Here is an 18,286-nt window from a genome sequence, read left to right as displayed (position 1 = left end):
TTTAACAACTGATGTTCAATATCATACTTGATATTTATTGTAAATTATTCAATCTAGATTTCATTAGTATACTTAGTCACTGTTAGGACAATATGATATTCACACACAATGCAGTATTGTTACCAGCTTCTTAAATGAATGATAGAAGGTGATATATAAAGGCTACATGTCTCATTCACTTAGATGCTCTAATTGGCTTTAGTGATTTTGCAGTTAAGAGAGCATTCTGGCTGTTATAAATGCATACAGGGTATTTTCCCTGTGAAGTTTTGGTCAGGCATTTATAATTTACAGTGTGAAGAATTTAGATTTTTGTGGACTCAAAGTACATGTTATTTCACACTAGATTAACTATATATACATTCAAGAAAAATGTGCATTGGATATGAGTCCAAACTTTCATCATTTGATTTTTGGTTTTCTTAAATTGTAGGAAACTGTTTCATGACCTTAAATTTTGGTTTTAATATGACCAACAACAGTGAATATTGAAGGTTTTGGTGATCTTAGACCAGTTCTGCTTAGCCTTTCCTTAGTAAATGTTCTGGGGTCTGTTTTATTATATCTACTAATAGTATGGTAAGATTATTGGTTTAGACAATAAGAAAGTATAGTATGCAGATGAGATGATGCAACCACTATATTGAAGTTGTTTTCGCAGATAGGAAATGGAGTAGCTCTTAGGCTTATCAGGGATCTGGAAAAATCACCGATTAGTTACAGGTGTATTAAACTCAATTTTAGCAAAACCAAGACTTTACTAATTAGTTGACCTCACACTACCCTCAATCCTCTATTTTATTTGTAAGCCATTATAAGTGAGGGCAAAATCAAACTTTGCATTCTGGTCATGATATGGAAAGGACATTACAGTATATACATTAGTTATTTAAGTTCAGTGCTTTATAGATGTTGATATTTATAAAGGAAGATTAAGGTAAATGTAAAATTGGTTCTTTGTCATGATCTTAAATTATGATTTATAACCTTTATAATCACTTGCGTTATAATGAATTAAACTACTAAGGCCTCAACATATGAATGATATGCATTCCAAGAGTGGTTTAAAGTCCAACATAATCAACTTGGGCATCCAACTTATAACTCTATCACTAGTGTGCCATCATGCATGTCTCAAAAATTCTTACAGCTGTTTCTGCTCAATAAAATATTTTAAAAATAAGTAAAACAGATTTTTCATTATTTGCACACAGGTTATGTTATCTGAAAGTTCATAAGTCAAATATCCTTATCCAGAGGATTCACTGTAATTAAAAAATTAACAGAATTTATGCATGTTACCTAAATTTTCTGCTTAATAACTGCCATAAATAGCAATGAACTATATTTGTCCATACACAAATACAAACCCTTGTTCTTTACATAGAAGATAACTGCGCAAGCTGGAACACGGCTATAAAACTTTTAACAAAGCATTAACAACCGTACCTGTTGTTACCAGTGGATAGTGAGGATGCAGTACCCCCATGCTTACTCTCTACAACTCCACTTCATTTTGATTTTAGCTGTGGTTGAGAGTGGATGTTCTCTTCCTTACTCCTGGATCTGGATTATTTCCTCTTTTTTCCTTTCTCTTTTACAGGTGTGCGTGCTAGAGGATGCACAACATGCAGGCATTTACTGGCGTGGCCAGCTGCTCTTTGGCATGTTCTTGTCCAAAGTGGAGACGGATCCTCACCAGCTTTTCCCTACGTGCAGGGGACTTAACTGCACACAAGACTCTCCATATGATAAGTGTTGTTAGGGAGATGCCATCTTCATAGTGAGAGTGGTATAGCAGGAGGAATGAGAAGTCTAAAAGGGATTCTCTCTCTCTCTCTCTCTCTCTCTCTCTCTCTCTCTCTCTCTCTCTCTCTCTCTCTCTCTCTCTCTCTCTCTCTCTCTCTCTCTCTCTCAGCTGCCTTTGGGAGACATTTGAGCAAGAGCGATGGCTGTTTAACCCCTTCGGTACGAGGCACTTGCCCCCGCTCAGTAGCTGTATACGTGAATTGTGACTTGCGGATATATTTTTTTTTTAACCTGTAATTGCATGTTTAATTTTTATATTTGCATTTGTATTTCGTTACTGCTAAGTGATTATGTAATAATTCCATGATGGATAACCTTCGAAATATATATAAAGCAACTACAGTCAGTCGGCCCTCCTTATTCGTGGTAGTTGGGTTACAGACATAGCCGCGAAAAGGGGATTTTTGCGAATAAATGCTGCACTAGGTTGGGCTAACTCCTAACCTGAAAAGTCACTAACCCTTGCCACGAGCAGGTGCCCGAACTAGCTGATGATTAACACAGTAAATACTGCCTAATATTGTTTTATTTTGTTTCTACAACCGTTTATTATCATATGTACAGCGTACAGTACATTTGCACGCATGTAAACTACGTACTGGACACAGTAAGGTTACAGACAGTATTGTGCTAAAGTAAAGCTTTACAGATTTGTCATCATCCTCTTACTGTTTTTATAACAAAAGTTGTTCCTATCTAATAATACCGTACTGTAATGTAACACTCACTGATACTGTAGTGTATATTACTGTAATATATGTACAGGAATATCACTACAGTACAGCTTAACTGTACTTACTGTTGGTGTATGGTGTTTTCGTTCAGACGACTCGTAATGTACGCGTTTTCTTGAAGCATGACGCAACTATGTGTCGTTTCTTGCGCAGTAAGCTATTATATACAATAATTATATTTATTTCATCTTCTGCTTTAACAGGCTAGAAAAATAAAAGATGATAAAAGTATCGTGAGCAACATTATAGTATAATCATTGTATAAACGCATACAACCACAACAACCGAACCAAAGAAAAAAAAATAAATAGATAAACACCTGTTGCGTTTTGATAATGGTTTGATTTTTCTAGTTACATAGTAGTTTGGTAGGATTGACTTGACAACACATAATGTGCCTATTATAATCATATACTGTAGCTTTGCTTTTAAGTAAAATAGAAATAAAATATAATTTTATCTGCAGTAAAATCATTCCCTTTATGATTGTGTAGGTCTATGTATTTTGCCAAGATGGCGGTAGACTGTATGCTTACATAGTCTCATTGACGAATTTATAGTTGTAATCATTGCTGAAACTCACAAATTGTTTTATTTTTATACTTTTTTAAACAGAAATACAGCTTATTTTATAAACTGAAAACAAATATCACGGTAATACAGTAATTCTTTTTTCTTAAATTTTTTCTCAAATTTACGGTAAGTAGTATTAATCTCATAATAACTGATACACGCCACTGAAACAATTGATATCGTTACTCAATATTTAGATGATGGGAATAATAAGATTACTTGGTAACACGCGAAAGGATATAATTTGGTTTGCTAACGAGCCTTCCGCTTGAAATATGACGTCATGTGATGTGAACTCGACAAAGAATGACTTGCGAAATATGTGAAACCCTTTTCTTTTCTCTTGTAAGAAATGAAAGAAAATTCTAACTTATGAAGCAAAAGTATTTTCAGTTTTATAGTGTAAAATAAAATGGATATTGAGCAAAGCGAAAATCTATTTTTGGGTGAGATAGTCATGTCGTCCTGATGGAAGGTTCCTTTAAGTAGCTTCCTAGTGTATATTTGACTACAGTGATATTCCCATAGAATTTAACTTAAGGTCTCCAGAATTCTAACTCCTGGCGCGAATATTCTTAAAGTTTCCTTATAGGATATCGCATAATATCTGGGGACGTATTCTTGACACGCCACATAGCAATCTGCATCCCGCATAGCGTTTACGTTTCGAGGGGGAAAAGTGGCAAAATAAAAGAGGACCCGTTGATAAGGTTCCCTTCCTCCGTTACTGTTTGAGTACTCAGATGGCGCCATAATCGCTGCCATCTTTCTTTATTCCTTGTAGCATTGAGCTGGTACTTAAAGGTACAGTATTATTGGGAGGGATTCTGCCAAGGCCTTTCATAGAAAGGAGGCCGGGTCCATCAGGACGACATGGCTATCTCACCCAAAAATAGATTTTTCGCTTCGCTCAAAATCCATTTTTTGGTCTCAGGCCATGTCGTCCTGATAGTAGTTTACCAGAGCATTAATGTATCCGTGGATTTCCCAGTTGTGCCTTAAACCTCAAGACAATATTTCTTTGGTCATTTAGACCTTAGAAACCTATGACATTATCCGTTATATGTCATTACTTCTAATCATGAACTATGTTAGTGCTTCCTGCCCCCTACAGGGAAGAGTCATGCTAGACTCTGGAAAAAAGTCTCGGAGTTTGCATATTTCATATGACCAACCTAGTAACCAAAAGGGCATACAGATCTCACTGTATGCCATAAGCCAAAGTTTGTATGAAGGGATTATCTAAATGGAAGACAGCCTGTGAATAGTGTTTTACAAACGCCCTTGTTAGATATACGACACCAACAAGGTGCTCGCGCGAGGGTTGTAACCTCTGCATTCCATGCTTTTAATTTTCTCTGGTATATTTGGAAGATTTATATCAGAAAAAGTACAAAGAAGGACTTTTTCGCCGGCCGTCACAGGTCTCTCCCCAGAAATAGATTTTTCCTTCGTCAAAATCCCTTATGTAAGCCACCGTAGCATCCAAGGTATATGAGCCCAGCTGTATACCACAGCAAACAAGTTTCTATCTATCGAAACAAGGTAAGCTTGGTCAAAAAAGGTTTGTTTACGTTTAGGAACAAATTTATTATATTTGTTCAATATAATTATGCAGAATAGTAAGGTATAAAAGTAATGCTTAGACATAACTTTATTTATGTTTATATATGTTTAGGGCGAAATAAGACGCACAAAACGATTATACATTTATTGTCAAACAAACCAAAATTCATCACACATTTCATAGTAATGTAAAAAATGCAAGTGAAATATAATTTATAAACATAGATGAAAGAGAACAATCAGAAATACTAGTTTTACCTGAAAACAAAAATTTATGCCACTCAATTGAAAATTTTAATAATTTTCTAATGTCTTTCTGAGAAGTCTTTATTTACACTTGTGTAAAAACACACGGCACTAGTGTTAAGTCTATGTTTCTTCACCTTTATACACTGGAACAGTCCATAATGTCACTTTGATGACATCTCACTTACCATGTTGCACTATAGTGTGCTAACATGTATACCCTGTAAAATTATAGTCCCAAATAATTCACTGTTCCTCGCAGCACTAAGCGACAGGTTTTAGTACACTAGCTGCCGCCACCATGTATTTCTTTAATTCTTGCACTTGCTTCGCGTAGTGTTTGAAAAACACTCTGGATGACCTCCATCCAGTAAACGAGCGAAGGCTCTCGAAATCCATAAGCTGGAAAAAGTTTAACGATGAAGCAACTTTCCTAGAATCATGACCTGCGGGATTACTGTCAGGATCCGCTCTGCGAATAAAGTAGGTGATCTTCGCCCTTAGTTGTTTCAGGGATAAGTTTGAGACCGATGTTTCTCCTTTAAAGAGCTGTCCTCCCCTGAAGTCTGGAGTTCTACAAAGATAGACCTTTAGACACTCTACTGGACACAGCGAGACATCTTCCTTCAGAGGGCAAATTCTCCGCGGACCCCCACCTCTTGGTGGGTAGCTCGTTCTTGGTAAGAAACATTGGCTCGGGAAAGAGATTCAGTTCTCCCGTTTCAGTAAAATGGATATGGCCCTCTTCCCTAGAAAGGGCCACTATCTCACTAACTCTAGCACCTGGGGCTAGAGCAAACAAGAAAATAACTTTTTGAGTCAAATCTTTCAAAGAGCAATTTTTGTTATTCAATATTGAAGCCAAATGTAGGACCTTATCCAAAGACCATGAAATGGGCCTTAGAGGTGCTGCCGGCCTAAGCCTAGCACAGGCCATAGGGATTTTGTTAAAAATTTCATTAGAAAAATCTACTTGGAAAGCGTAAAGCAAGGTTCTAATCAAGGCCAATTTACACGTAGTTATCGTGTTGGCTGCTAAACCTTGTTCATGAAGGTGAATAAAGAAAGATAAGCAGAAATCTGTTGAGATTTCCTTTGGTTTCTTTGCCTTTACAAAGACCACCCACTTCTACCAAGATGACTCATATTGCCTTCTGGTAGATTTAGACTTATATTCCTCGAGAAGTCTATACTCTTTTGAAATCCCAAACCTCTTTCTTACTGCTAGGGAGAGAAAATCATCAGATGAAGGTCTTGGATTATCTGTAATGAAGCGAAGACAGTCAACTTCTGTACTTGTTGAGACAGAACTCGGTCCAGCAGGGGAATCAGCCTCGGCTGCAATTCCAATACTAGAGGGAACCAGTTGCTCCGGGGCCACTTGGGAGCCACTAGGGCTGCTGGTCCTTGAAAAGATCTCAGCTTGTTGAGGACCTTCATCAGCAGGTTGGATGGAGGGAACAGATAAATCCTGTTCCAACTGTTCCAATCGAGGGACATGGTGTCCACTGCTTCCGCTAGAGGGTCCTCGTATGGGGCCACGTATCGAGGAAGTTTCTTATTGTCGCTCATCGCGAAGAGGTCGATCTGCAGTTCCAGGACTCTATGTAAGATGAAGAATGATCTTGTGTTTAGGGACCATTCTGACTCTCGGAGTTAGCCTGGATAAAGCGTCCGCCGTCACATTGCGGAACCCTTGAAGGTGAACTGCTGATAAGTGCCGTCTCTTCTTTTCCGCTAAGCAGAAGATGGCCAAAATTACTTGGTTGAGTTGTGGTGATCTCGAGCCTTGACGATTCAGGCATCTCATTACCACCTCGCTGTCCAGAATCAGTCTTATGTGGACCGAAGGGCGAGGGGATAATTTCTTCAGTCTAAGGAAGACTGTCATGGCCTCCAAAATGTTGATGTGGAAGGTCTTGAATAGAGAGGACCAAGTTCCTTGAACTTTCCGTTGATGAGAGTGACCTCCCCATGCTTCCAGTGATGCATCTGTGTGGATGATGACTGAGGGTGGAGGCGGTTGCAGAGGTATTGACCTCTTCAAATTTTTGGCCTCCGACCATGGCTTGAGAACCGATCGAAGTCGGATCGGTTTTGGTCTTCTTAGATCTCTTCGACCGTTTGATGCATATCTTCTCCAGACTCCTGATGCATCTTTTAGGTGTGCTCTCAGCACTGGGTCTGTCACTGATGCAAACTGGAGGGAGCCTAGCACTCTCTCCTGGTGGCATCCTGAAATCCTGCTGGATTTTAGTAGTCTCTTGACAGATCCCGCTATCTATCTCCTCTTCTTTAATGGAATAGAGAGGTGATATGACTGTAAGTTCCAATGTATACCTAGCCATTGAAACTTCTGAGCTGGAGACAGTCAAGACTTTTTGGTGTTGATTTTGAATCCCAGATGTTCCAGGAACTGGATCACTTTCTTGAATGCTTGCATGCGTTTCGTCTCGGATGCTTTCCACACCGGCCAATCGTCCAGGTAGGATATCACTTGGACACCCTGTAGGCGTAGTTGTTGAATGACTGCTTCTGCAAGCTTTGTGAAGATCCTTGGGGCTATGTATAGTCCGAAGGGCACGGCTCTGAAAGCGTACTTTTTTTTTTGTAGCCTGAATCCTAGGTAGGAGGAGAGTTTACGATTGATCGGAATGTGCCAATAGGCATCTGCTATGTCTATGGAGACTGTGTATGCCCTTTTGGGCAGTAGGGCCCTTATGTGTTGAAGGGTCAGCATCTTGAACTTGTCGTTTTCTATGAACTTGTTGAGTGGCGACAAATCCAAAATGACTGAGTTTGTCTGAGTCCTTCTTGGGAACACAAAACAGCCTTCCTTGGAATTTGATGGACTTTGCCCTCCTTATCATCCGTTTGCTCAAGAGCTCTTGGGTATATTCTTCCAGAACGGGGGTGGCGTGTTGGAAGAACTAAGGGAATGATGGTGGAGCTGTCTTCCAGCTCCAACCCAGTCAGTTCTTGATTAGGCTGTGAGCCCAGGGATCGAAGGTCCAACTATCCCAAAACAGTCGGAGTCTTCCTCCTACCGGAAGCGTCTCATTGGTTCTGGTTTCCGGAGGGCTTGCCTCCTTGACCGCGTCCTCCCCTACCCCTCTTCCTCTCGAGGGGCGTCTAGAGGAACCTCTGTTTTACCCCCTACCTTCAGGGCGAAAGGTAGTGGTCTGCCTCTCATAGGCGGGAGTGAAGGCTGGTGACTGAGTCACCACCTGCTGGGGTACCATCTGGTAGGTGGGTTGGGGCTGTGCCACCATCTGAGGCACCGCGGTCATGGGAAGTTGTTGCTCTCTAGCAGGGCGAGAAGACAACCTTGTCCTCTTTGTCTTCCGTTTCGGTTGAGGATCTTCATCCGGGGAAGACTTCCTCTTAGCCGACATGCCCCACTTCTGGAGAAGATTCCTATTCTCTGTGGCAGCCTTGTCGACTATCTCTTTGACCACTTCATTCGGGAAGAGGTCTTTCCCTCAAATGTTGGAAGATATCAACTTCCTGAGTTCGTGTTTTACCGAAGCCGAGGCAAACGCGAACTCAATACAAGCCCTTCTAGCCCTAACAAAGCTATAAAAGTCTTTAATTAGGGTTGCTAGGTGTGTTTTGGCTATGACCATGAACATATCTGGGGACCTATGTTCACTGGCCATTGTCTCCAGGGTCACCTGAAGGGACAGAGAGGCAGCAAGCCTTTCTTTCGTGTCCTACTCCCTACGCAGGAGAAACTCGGGATTGTTTTCGCTAAACTGGCGTCCAGCGATATCGGCCTCCAACTTCCCGACTTAGAAGGTAAGCTGAATATCCTTCCAGTCCTTATGATCTGTCGGCAGGGCTAGGGAAAGGGGCCTACACTCCTCCAGTGTAGGGCAAGGTTTCCCACCTTCCACTGCCTTGATTACTGCCTTGAACCCTTTTTTCGCAAAGGGGAAGGCCATTGACGCTGGAGCAAGAAAGGAAGGGTGTTTCTTACTCAGGGCTGGCACCTTAGAGTTGGTGAAGTCCCTGTCCTTCAGACTGCTGGCTAGCAAAGATTGAGCCTTTGTATGGTCTAGCACTATGACCTCCTTGGGCTCTGTCTCCTCCTTGGATACAGGTTCTGTCCTTAGACGAACAAAGCAGTCAGGATAAGGCTCAAAGCTGGGCCAGAAATCAATGTCCTCGATAAGGACAGCTCCCAGCTTTTCTGATATGACGATCTTGCCATTCTTTATTGGCATGTACTCGGCATGCCTCCATGGGTTTACCTCGGAGCACGAGGGAAGATCCTTCACATTAAGTCTCCTATGAGACCCACGGGCCGCTGCAAGCTGGTGAATCTCCTTCCTTAGCGCAGCTTCCCTTTCTTTGCTCTTCTTCTGAAAGGTCTCCATCATGGCTCTGATGGCAGACAGGGTGTCTTCCGACTTATCAGGTGGAGGAGCGGACGACGTAGAGGGCACTGGTTCTGGGGCAGGAACCGACGAAACAGACACTGTTTCGAGTTCATCCTCTTCCGTCTCTGGAGCCAACGTTGACTCCTCTTCTTGACCTTCAGCCAGAAGGTCCTTTTTGGTGTCCTCTGACATCCTCTCATCATCTAGATGGATGTCGTTTCAGTATCCGAGACGTGTCCACGGCTATCTGGATGCAAGGGCTCTCAGGGTGAGGCTGAGGAACGACAGTATCCGCAGATGCTTTGGGGAATAGATAGGCCCTCATACGCTCATTGGGGAGGTAAGGCCCCATGGCATTTTTCTGGAAGCCACGAACCCATCTGCGCAGCTTGTTCCGAGCTGCATCCCTTGACTCCGTTGTCTTGGGGTTCTCAAAAGCCTCATAAACCAAGTCTTTGCACACTGTACATACCTGGGGATCCCAATATTTGAGAGGTCCCTTGGTGATGGAACAATGGGAGTGCGTCCTACACTCCATGTGGCCGCAGAAGTCCCTGCTACGCACGTTGCAGAAGACGCTGCCGCACTTCACATGGTCGTCCTGTAAAGAGAGGAAAATAAAATGAGTATAATGTAGTCATCTCACTAGATAAACTAATAAATATTATTACTAATATTTTCCATTCTATTTTATTGCATATAGCTTAGGATAGATAAGCTAGAAATGAATTAGGAAAGACACATACGTGTGTTTCCCGCCCAGCCAATTGCTGTGACCTCCCTCAATATTAAACCTAGGGTTATCCTCCTCAGGAGGCCCGGTGGAAGAGTCTACCCTATAAGGATAGAAGAGTGTAACCAACACTAACTTCCAAAAGGATTAATAATGAGGGTCATTAATAACTGATCATCTATCAGTATATAGAAAGGGAATTCTTTTCCCTATCTTATAAGGTGTCAACAATAGACTGCGCTTGGACACACAGAATATGTTGGAAAATTTTAACTACTGTATACTTTTATACCATAGTCTTCTGTCTGCAGTATACTCTATACTGCAGATGTACTGGCTACTGTATATACATATACTGTAGTTGCTGCCAGCTTGTAGCCAGCAAGGCTAGTACCTAAGGCACAGTTCAACAGACACAATTTGGAAAAATTAAGAGCCGACGGCCCACCTGATTGCTGGCGGCTTACCGGACGCCGGCGGGTCACCGGCTGTCGGCACACTAGACCAAACAGCATTTTATGTGACAGGGTAGTTGCCGGTAGACCGAACTCGGCCGGCTTTTGCCGGTTAAGTCAGTTGTGTTAGTGAATCATTGGCTGTCGGCCACAAGTCTAGCCAGCGTCTCGCCGGCTAGGTTAGTGGCCGGCAGCCTCCAATTAGGCTAGTACCTAGCGGCACTAGCCAAGAGAGAGAGAGAAAGCAAGGAGTGAAAGGTGATGTAAGAGCACTGTCTCACTTCCTTCCTTCAGAATGAGGGTTCTAATGGAAGGGGAGAATTTAAGATAGTCAAGCTTCACTCATGCACCTCCGTTGCCGGTCATAGAATGTGAATGGCAGCCCAAGGGAGGACTGAAAAACACTCCAAAGTAAATGGATCTTCTGCCAGCAGCTGGTCCTGCCGCCATGGCTATCCCAGAACTCTGTGTTTGATAGGGAAGCTGAACGTCTAGGCCATACAAGTAGAAGCCCAAGCCGGCCCTACAACCTGGCGGCAAGCGGTGAGATTGCAGGACGGCGGCTAAATGGATGTAATGGCTAGGCCATCACTAAAGGATAGAATGGGAAGGGAAACGGGTCCTGTATAAGGTGTGAGAGGAGCCGGCAGTATGCCAGTCCTACCACACCTTGAGGAAGCTCTGTTTCAGTATCGGCGCCATCCTAGGAGGACAGAGAATTTATTCCCCAGCCTAGGGTCTGCCAATACAGTAAGGGGGCCGGCATCATCTAGCTGCCACCCTTAATCATAGAGAAACAGAGTTCCATTGCCGGCATCATCCTAGGCAGCAGAATAATCTCAATTCTTCAGCCTAGGGTCTGCAAGCAGAGGACTAGTCGACTAAACCACAGGGAGAAGGGGGATCACATGACCCCTTCAAGTGCAGTCTAGGGAGGCAAAGCCTCCTATGCCAATAACCAAAACCCGACGGGAATGTATTCACCCTGTCGACCAGTTGCCGGCACACGACAAGTACTCTGAGGTTCTGACCTAAACCCAAAGCTTACCATCTGTAGCTAGGGGAAGGGGCAGAAAAAACCCTAGCCTAGTCTTGCCTGAATGACAACTCGAGGCAAGACCAACTAGGATTGTAGCCTTAGGCTACACTCAGAGGGAGGGAGGGATTACCCTATATATGAGGGTAACTGGGGAGATTGTATGAAAGTATACTAAAGCCACTAGGCTACTAGCCTAGTGACAGTGAGATCGACTACCTAATTCATCGAAGCTCTCTCGTATACTATCTTGGAAGAGGAAAATTTTATATGCAATCAATATATCTTACATGTATAAATTGCCTAATATCTTCATTTAATTTTATTAACACCAGGAACACTTATTATATCATGCAAGAGAGTAAACTAGAACGCCTAGGCTAGGAAGCCTAGCGTAGACAAGATCGGCTACCTAATTTGCCGAACTAAATGAATACTTTCGGCATAATAAAATTAATTCCTAGCAATGAAGATTAAATAGCTAAATATTTATTTAAGCTATTATACCGGGGAAGTAGTTCTGGCTAACTAAATAACTCATGCGTTACGAATGACAGCGCCGAAAATGCCTCTGGTCCAGGCAATAGCTCTGCCTAAAAATATGTTTAATTCGATTCAATTTTTTACTTTACGGCGAGAGCTATATTTATACAACATAAGAACCCAATACTAAACTTTCCAGAGGCAGAAAAGGCTGGAGATTGGATAATAAATCCAAAATTACGAGAGCACTGGGAAAACCACTGAGCGATATCGCTACAGAAAAAGGAATAAAGATGGCGGCGATTATGGCGCCCTCTGATAACTCGAACGGTAACGGAGAAAGGGAACCTTATTAACGGCTCCTCTTTTATTTTGTCACTTTTCCCCCTCGAAGCGTAAACGTTATGCGGGGTGCAGATTACTATGTGGCATGTCAAGAGTACGTCCCCTGATATTATGCGATATCCTTAAAAGAAACTTTAAGGATATTCGCGCCAGGAGTTAGAATTCTGAAGACCTTAAGTTAAATTCTCTGGGAATATCACTCTAGTCAAATATACACTAGGAAGCTACTTAAAGGAACCTTCCATTAGGACGACATGGCCTGAACCCAAAAAATATATTTATAAGAAAATATTTGTCCTATTAGTGTACTGTACTGCCATTAGATAAATATCAATAATTCAGAGATGAAATAAAACTAGCATTGAGCCAAATTTATGCTAAGTAACACTAAAAACAGCCGATCCAGACACAAAATTCTTTGTATTGTTACTTGATATTTCGACAATGGGAATACTAATACGAATCGTTAGCCTAGTGGAAGGAAATCATTCTATTGCCCGCTCACTTTCCGCCGGTATATGACATCACCCGGCATATGATATGAACTCAACGGATATTAAAACTTTTTTTAATGTATTTTTGTTCCAACACGGAGTACTTACCTTGAACTACTTTCCTAGGAGTATCTGGGATCTTGTCCCTAATCGACCAAGAATTTTCCGTAGTTTCCCCTATCTCCGTTTTCCCTTGTCGGGTCCCTCCGTGGCGGATGGATACTCGCCCTGAGGCGACCCGGGGTCAGCGTGCGAGAGCGCGCTGCTAGGTCTGAGTCGTCAGTAAGCGTCTGGTCGCGGCGTAGATCATATCTCCCCACTCTCTCACATCCCGTCCGACCCGCCATTGTTTTCCACGTGTGCCCTTTGTGCTTTCCCATCCTTTCCTTGTGTTACTAGTAGGCCCAATGTCGACCTGCACACGTGCTCCTTGTGTAGAGGCAATAAGTGCTCCCCTGCCTCCACGTGTCCGGAGTGTGAGTCCTGGCCGGAGTTGTAGTGGACCTTATTCGCGACGAAGAAGAAGAAGGCGCCAAAACGGTCTCCTAGGAAGGCGGGCATCAGCTCACCCTTGACGTCGCCTTCAGCGCCTTCAGAGAGAGGTTCTCCTTCCCCTTCCCCTACCCAGAGTAGGGGACGAGGTAAGTCCGTTGGGGGGAACTGGCCCATTGCTGTTCCCCATGAGTCTGATATCGGGGATGCTGATTGTGTGGGGCCTACGCAGACGAGTGGGGAGTCTGCAAATGTGGCGGAAATGTGTACTGTGGAAGAGGTTCTGGTGCCTGCAGGACCCGTCTCCAGTGAAGACCTGGTGTGGGGAGGCCTGAAACAGCTCCTTCCCCCCCCCCCCCCCCCATCGTGGCAGTGTTTTGCAGGTACAGCGGTTTCCAGGGATGGGCGAGACAAAGAAAGAGGAGTTTGAGGGCTGGTTTGCCTCTCGAGGAGCACTATGCACGCCCCCAGCGCCCTCGGCGTCGCTTCCGCCAGACTTCATGCCACCCGTCAACCCGGTAGCAAAATCACGAGCCCCTAGGGTAGTAGCAGAAGACACGGAGGACTCCGACAGCTCCTCTTCCTCTTCATCTTCCTCGGATGTTTCCTCATCCTACAGTTCGTCATCGTCGAAGGATTCCAGCGGCCGAGAGTCGAGAAGGAAGAGGAAGAGATCCAAGAGGAAGAAGGCCAAGACCATGAGAAGGAAGAGTAAGAAAAGGAATTCTTCCAAGAAGAAGTATATTAGAGTGGCTTTTCCCCCTTGCGGGTCGAGCAGGGCTCCTGCTGCTCCAGTGCCTGCCTCGGTGGCCGCTGGAGCCGCTTCCGCGCCCTTGCCCAGTGTCTCTTCGGCTCCGCCCGTCGGATGCAGCTGTTGGCACACTTCAACTTTTCCTTGCCCTTGCCCGGCAAGTCACCGGCTCCATCCGTCCAGCGGATGCAGCCGCGGGCGGGACCTAGCAGCATGGAGCCCACGTTCTTTGTCTCACCGGCTCCGTCCAAGCTACGGATGCAGCCGCTGGCACAACAAGGAAGTTACTCTCCACGGATTTCCCCGGGAGGGGGTAGACCCATAACGGCTACCTCCACCCCGGCGGCTCCATCTGTGACGGAGGCAGCCGCTCCATCGACCCGGCCTGAAGTAAGGGATATGTCCACCTCCACGGATCCATCCGTGATTGAGGATGCAGCCGACACGGAGGATCAAGTGGTAGAGGGTTTGTTGGACACCGGCGAGTGTTTGCCAGATGAGGTGTCCTCCTACAGGAAGGTCCTGGCTCTGATCCAGTACCATCGCAGGTTAGACGAGCCTCAACCATCGTCAGAACAGGCTTGGCTTTTGGATTTGGGGAGGATGGTAGACAATCCGGTGCAGCAGAAGCCATCCTTGACCCTACCCTTAGCGCCCGACGTAGCCCTGGGCATGTAACATGTCGACCGGTTTGTAGCAGGGCACAAGAACTCCCTAAGGGTCCTTCAAGCTCCTGCCTGGACTAAGGACCCCAAAAAAGTTCTGATGTGCCGGACGGCCGTCATGTAGGACCCCGCACCTTGGAAGAAGCTGTCGCAACATTAAACCAGGGCAACACAGATGAAAGGAGCCTTACTGCCCCAGTAGTCTTCTCTCAATTGGAGGCTGCCATGATGGAGGACACTTCCCAAGATATAGTAAACGTGACCTCCTGGCTGGACTGGTGGGCGTGCACCCTAGCAGGGTTCCAGCTATCCCATGACCTATCAGTGCCAGAAAATCAGGCCCTACTGCAGGAACTCATCCGTTCGGGGGGAAAGCTATGAAATTCCTCACTTTCCAGTCACTGACCCAGACTGCAAACTGGGTTTTGAGGAGGAGGGATACAGTCCTTAACAGGCTTCTCCGTAGACTTCCCGAACGGGAGGCAAAATTTCTAAGGAATGCTCCGGTGTGGGGTGAAACCGTGTTCCCCCTTCAGGCGGTAGTGGAAACAGTGGAGAGAGTGGGCAACCTTAAGGACTCGTCGTAACCCAGGCAGACAGCGGCAAGACGTCCTCCCCACAGGAGACCATCAGCGGACGGGGCCTACCCACCTACGCCACCGGCTAGACAGGAGCCCCCCTCCCCTACCTGGCATCAATCCCCACAGCCCTCCCGCAGGAGCAGTGCCCCAGCCCAGGCGTCCTTTAGGCAGAAGTACTCAGACTCAAGGAGAGGTCGCTCAAACCGCCTCACCAAAAGGAGATAGGTTGGGGGATGCCTCAAACGTTCTTGGCAAGCATAGCGAGACAACGCTGCAGACCCATGGTCCGTGACAGTCCTCAGGGAGGGATACAGGGTTCCCTTCCTGTCGGAACCGCCCCCTCTGATCCCCGAACATCGGGCGGAATGGCTGGCACCCACAGATCACAAGAAGAGAGCAGCCTTGCAGGAAGGGGTGTCAGCCATGTTGAACAAGGGAGCGCTACAACCCGTCCAGGAATCGTCCCCAGGATTCTACAGCAGGCTCTTACTGGTAGAGAAAGCTACTTGAGGTTGGAGGCCAGTCATCGACCTCTCGGCCCTGAACAAGTTTATCAAGAAGACATTCTTCAAGATGGACGTGCCGAAGCCGGTTCTGGCAGCCTTGAGAGAAGGGGATTTCATGATGCGCCTGGATCTCAAGGTTGCCTATTTTCAGATCCCCAAACATCCCTCCAGCAGGAAGTTCCTCAGAGTGAAATGGGGATCCCAGTCCCTACAGTTCAAGACCCTCTGCTTCGGCCTGTCAACGGCTCCTCAGGTGTTCACGAGGGTGTTCACCGTGGTATCAGCCTGGGCACACAAGCAGGGCATCAGGCTGATCAGATATCTCGACGACTGGTTGCTACTTTCAGCCTCATAGGCAGCCTTAAAGGAGCAGGGGGTGAAACTATTACAGTTCTGCAGGGATCTAGGGATCACCATCAACTTAGAGAAGTCCCAATTAGTCCCCACCACCAGGATGACGTACCTAGGGATGGTCCTGGATTCCCAGTTAGCGAAGGCATTCCCCTCTCACGAGAGGCTGAACAACCTGGACCAAGTCATACGTCCATTCCTGACAAATACACCAATGAGAGGCAAGGATTGTCAGGCTTCCTAGCCTAGGCGTTCTAGTTTACTCACTTGCATGATATAATAAGTGTTCCTGGTGTTAATAAAATTAAATGAAGATATTAGGCAATTTATACATGTAAGATATATTGATTGCATATAAAATTTTCCTCATCCAAGATAGTATACGAGAGAGCTTCGATGAATTAGGTAGTCGATCTCACTGTCACTAGGCTAGTAGCCTAGTGGCTTTAGTATACTTTCATACAATCTCCCCGGTTACCCTCATATATAGGGTAATCCCTCCCTCCCTCTGAGTGTAGCCTAAGGCTACAATCCTAGTTGGTCTTGCCTCGAGTTGTCATTCAGGCAAGACTAGGCTAGGGTTTTTTCTGCCCCTTCCCCTAGCTACAGATGGTAAGCTTTGGGTTTAGGTCAGAACCTCAGAGTACTTGTCGTGTGCCGGCAACTGGTCGACAGGGTGAATACATTCCCGTCGGGTTTTGGTTATTGGCATAGGAGGCTTTGCCTCCCTAGACTGCACTTGAAGGGGTCATGTGATCCCCCTTCTCCCTGTGGTTTAGTCGACTAGTCCTCTGCTTGCAGACCCTAGGCTGAAGAATTTTTAAACCAGCTGTTGTGCAGCCACCACAGGGCCGATAGAGAACGTATCGAGCCTCCTGTGGGTCACGTCTTGCAGGTAGTGGGCTGTGAAGGTTGTCTGACGTTTCCACACCCCAACTTGAAGGACCTGCGTCACTGAAAAATTCTTTTTGAAGGCCAGGGACGTAGCTACGCCCCTGACATCATGTGCTCTAGGGCGACGTGACGGAGGAGGATCTGGATTCAGGGCCAGATGAATCGCCCTACGAATCCATGCAGAGATGGTGTTCTTAGTGACCCTTCTCTTAGTCCTCCCTGTGCTAACGAATAAAGCTGGCACATGAGGATGAATTGCAGCTGTTCTTTTAAGATATAGCCTCAAACTCCTTACTGGGCATAGTAGGAGATGGTCTGGGTCATCTGTTACAGAACGGAGACTAGAAATCCGGAAATAGTCGAACCGAGGATCCACTACTCCCGGATTCTGAGTCTTAGCACTAAACTCAGGGACGAATTTGTACGTTACCTCCCCCCATCCCCTTGAATGGGCGATGTCATACGAGAGACCATGAAGTTTGCTAACACGCTTGGCCGAAGCCAAAGCTAGTAGGAACACCCTCTTCCAGGTTAGGTGGCGATCGAAAGCCTGGCGTAATGGTTCATAGGTAGGTCTCTTGAGAGACCTGAGAACTCGAACCACGTTCCATGGAGGAGGTCTCACTTCCGACTGAGGGCAGGCAAGTTCATAACTTCGTATGAGTAGGGAAAGTTCCAGCGAAGAGGATGTGTCCATTCCCTTCAGCCTGAAAGCTAGACTTAAGGCTGAGCGATAGCCTTTCACTGCTGAGACTGAAAGGCGCATTTCCTCCCGCAAATACACGAGGAACTCCGCTATTGTTGGAATAGTGGCATCGAGTGGAGAGATACCCCTTCCACGACACCAACCACAGAAGACTCTCCACTTTACCTGGTAGACAGTTGCGGATGACTTTCGCAGATGTCCAGACATCCTGACCGCAGCTTGTTGCGAAAGTCCTCTCTCAGAGAGGAGATGCTGGATAGTCTCCAGGCGTGAAGTCGTAGCGAAGCTACGGCTTTGTGGAAGATGTTGGTATGTGGTTGTCTGAGTAGATTGTGCCGTGGAGGGAGCTTTCTCGGTAGCTCCGTTAGGAGTTGCAGAAGGTCCGGAAACCATTCCGCGGGATGCCATAACAGAGCTATGAGGGTCATCGAAAGATTGACCAATGTTCTGGTCTTGTTGAGCACCCTCCTAAAGGCGTAAACAT

At 45.5% G+C, this 18,286-nt stretch overlaps 1 protein-coding gene across 1 annotated transcript in view; it reads left to right on the top strand.

Moving 5' to 3' along the window:
• Prim2 (DNA primase subunit 2) overlaps positions 1 to 18,286 on the top strand; it is a 294,414-nt gene that overhangs the window by 179,413 nt on the left and 96,715 nt on the right. The gene's annotated exons all lie outside the window — the stretch shown is intronic.

This window comes from Palaemon carinicauda, chromosome 6, assembly GCF_036898095.1.
Source record: "Palaemon carinicauda isolate YSFRI2023 chromosome 6, ASM3689809v2, whole genome shotgun sequence".
Lineage (NCBI taxonomy): Eukaryota > Metazoa > Arthropoda > Malacostraca > Decapoda > Palaemonidae > Palaemon > Palaemon carinicauda.
The sequence above is the reverse complement of the archived record's forward strand: the minus strand, read 5'-3'. Positions and strand labels throughout refer to the sequence as shown.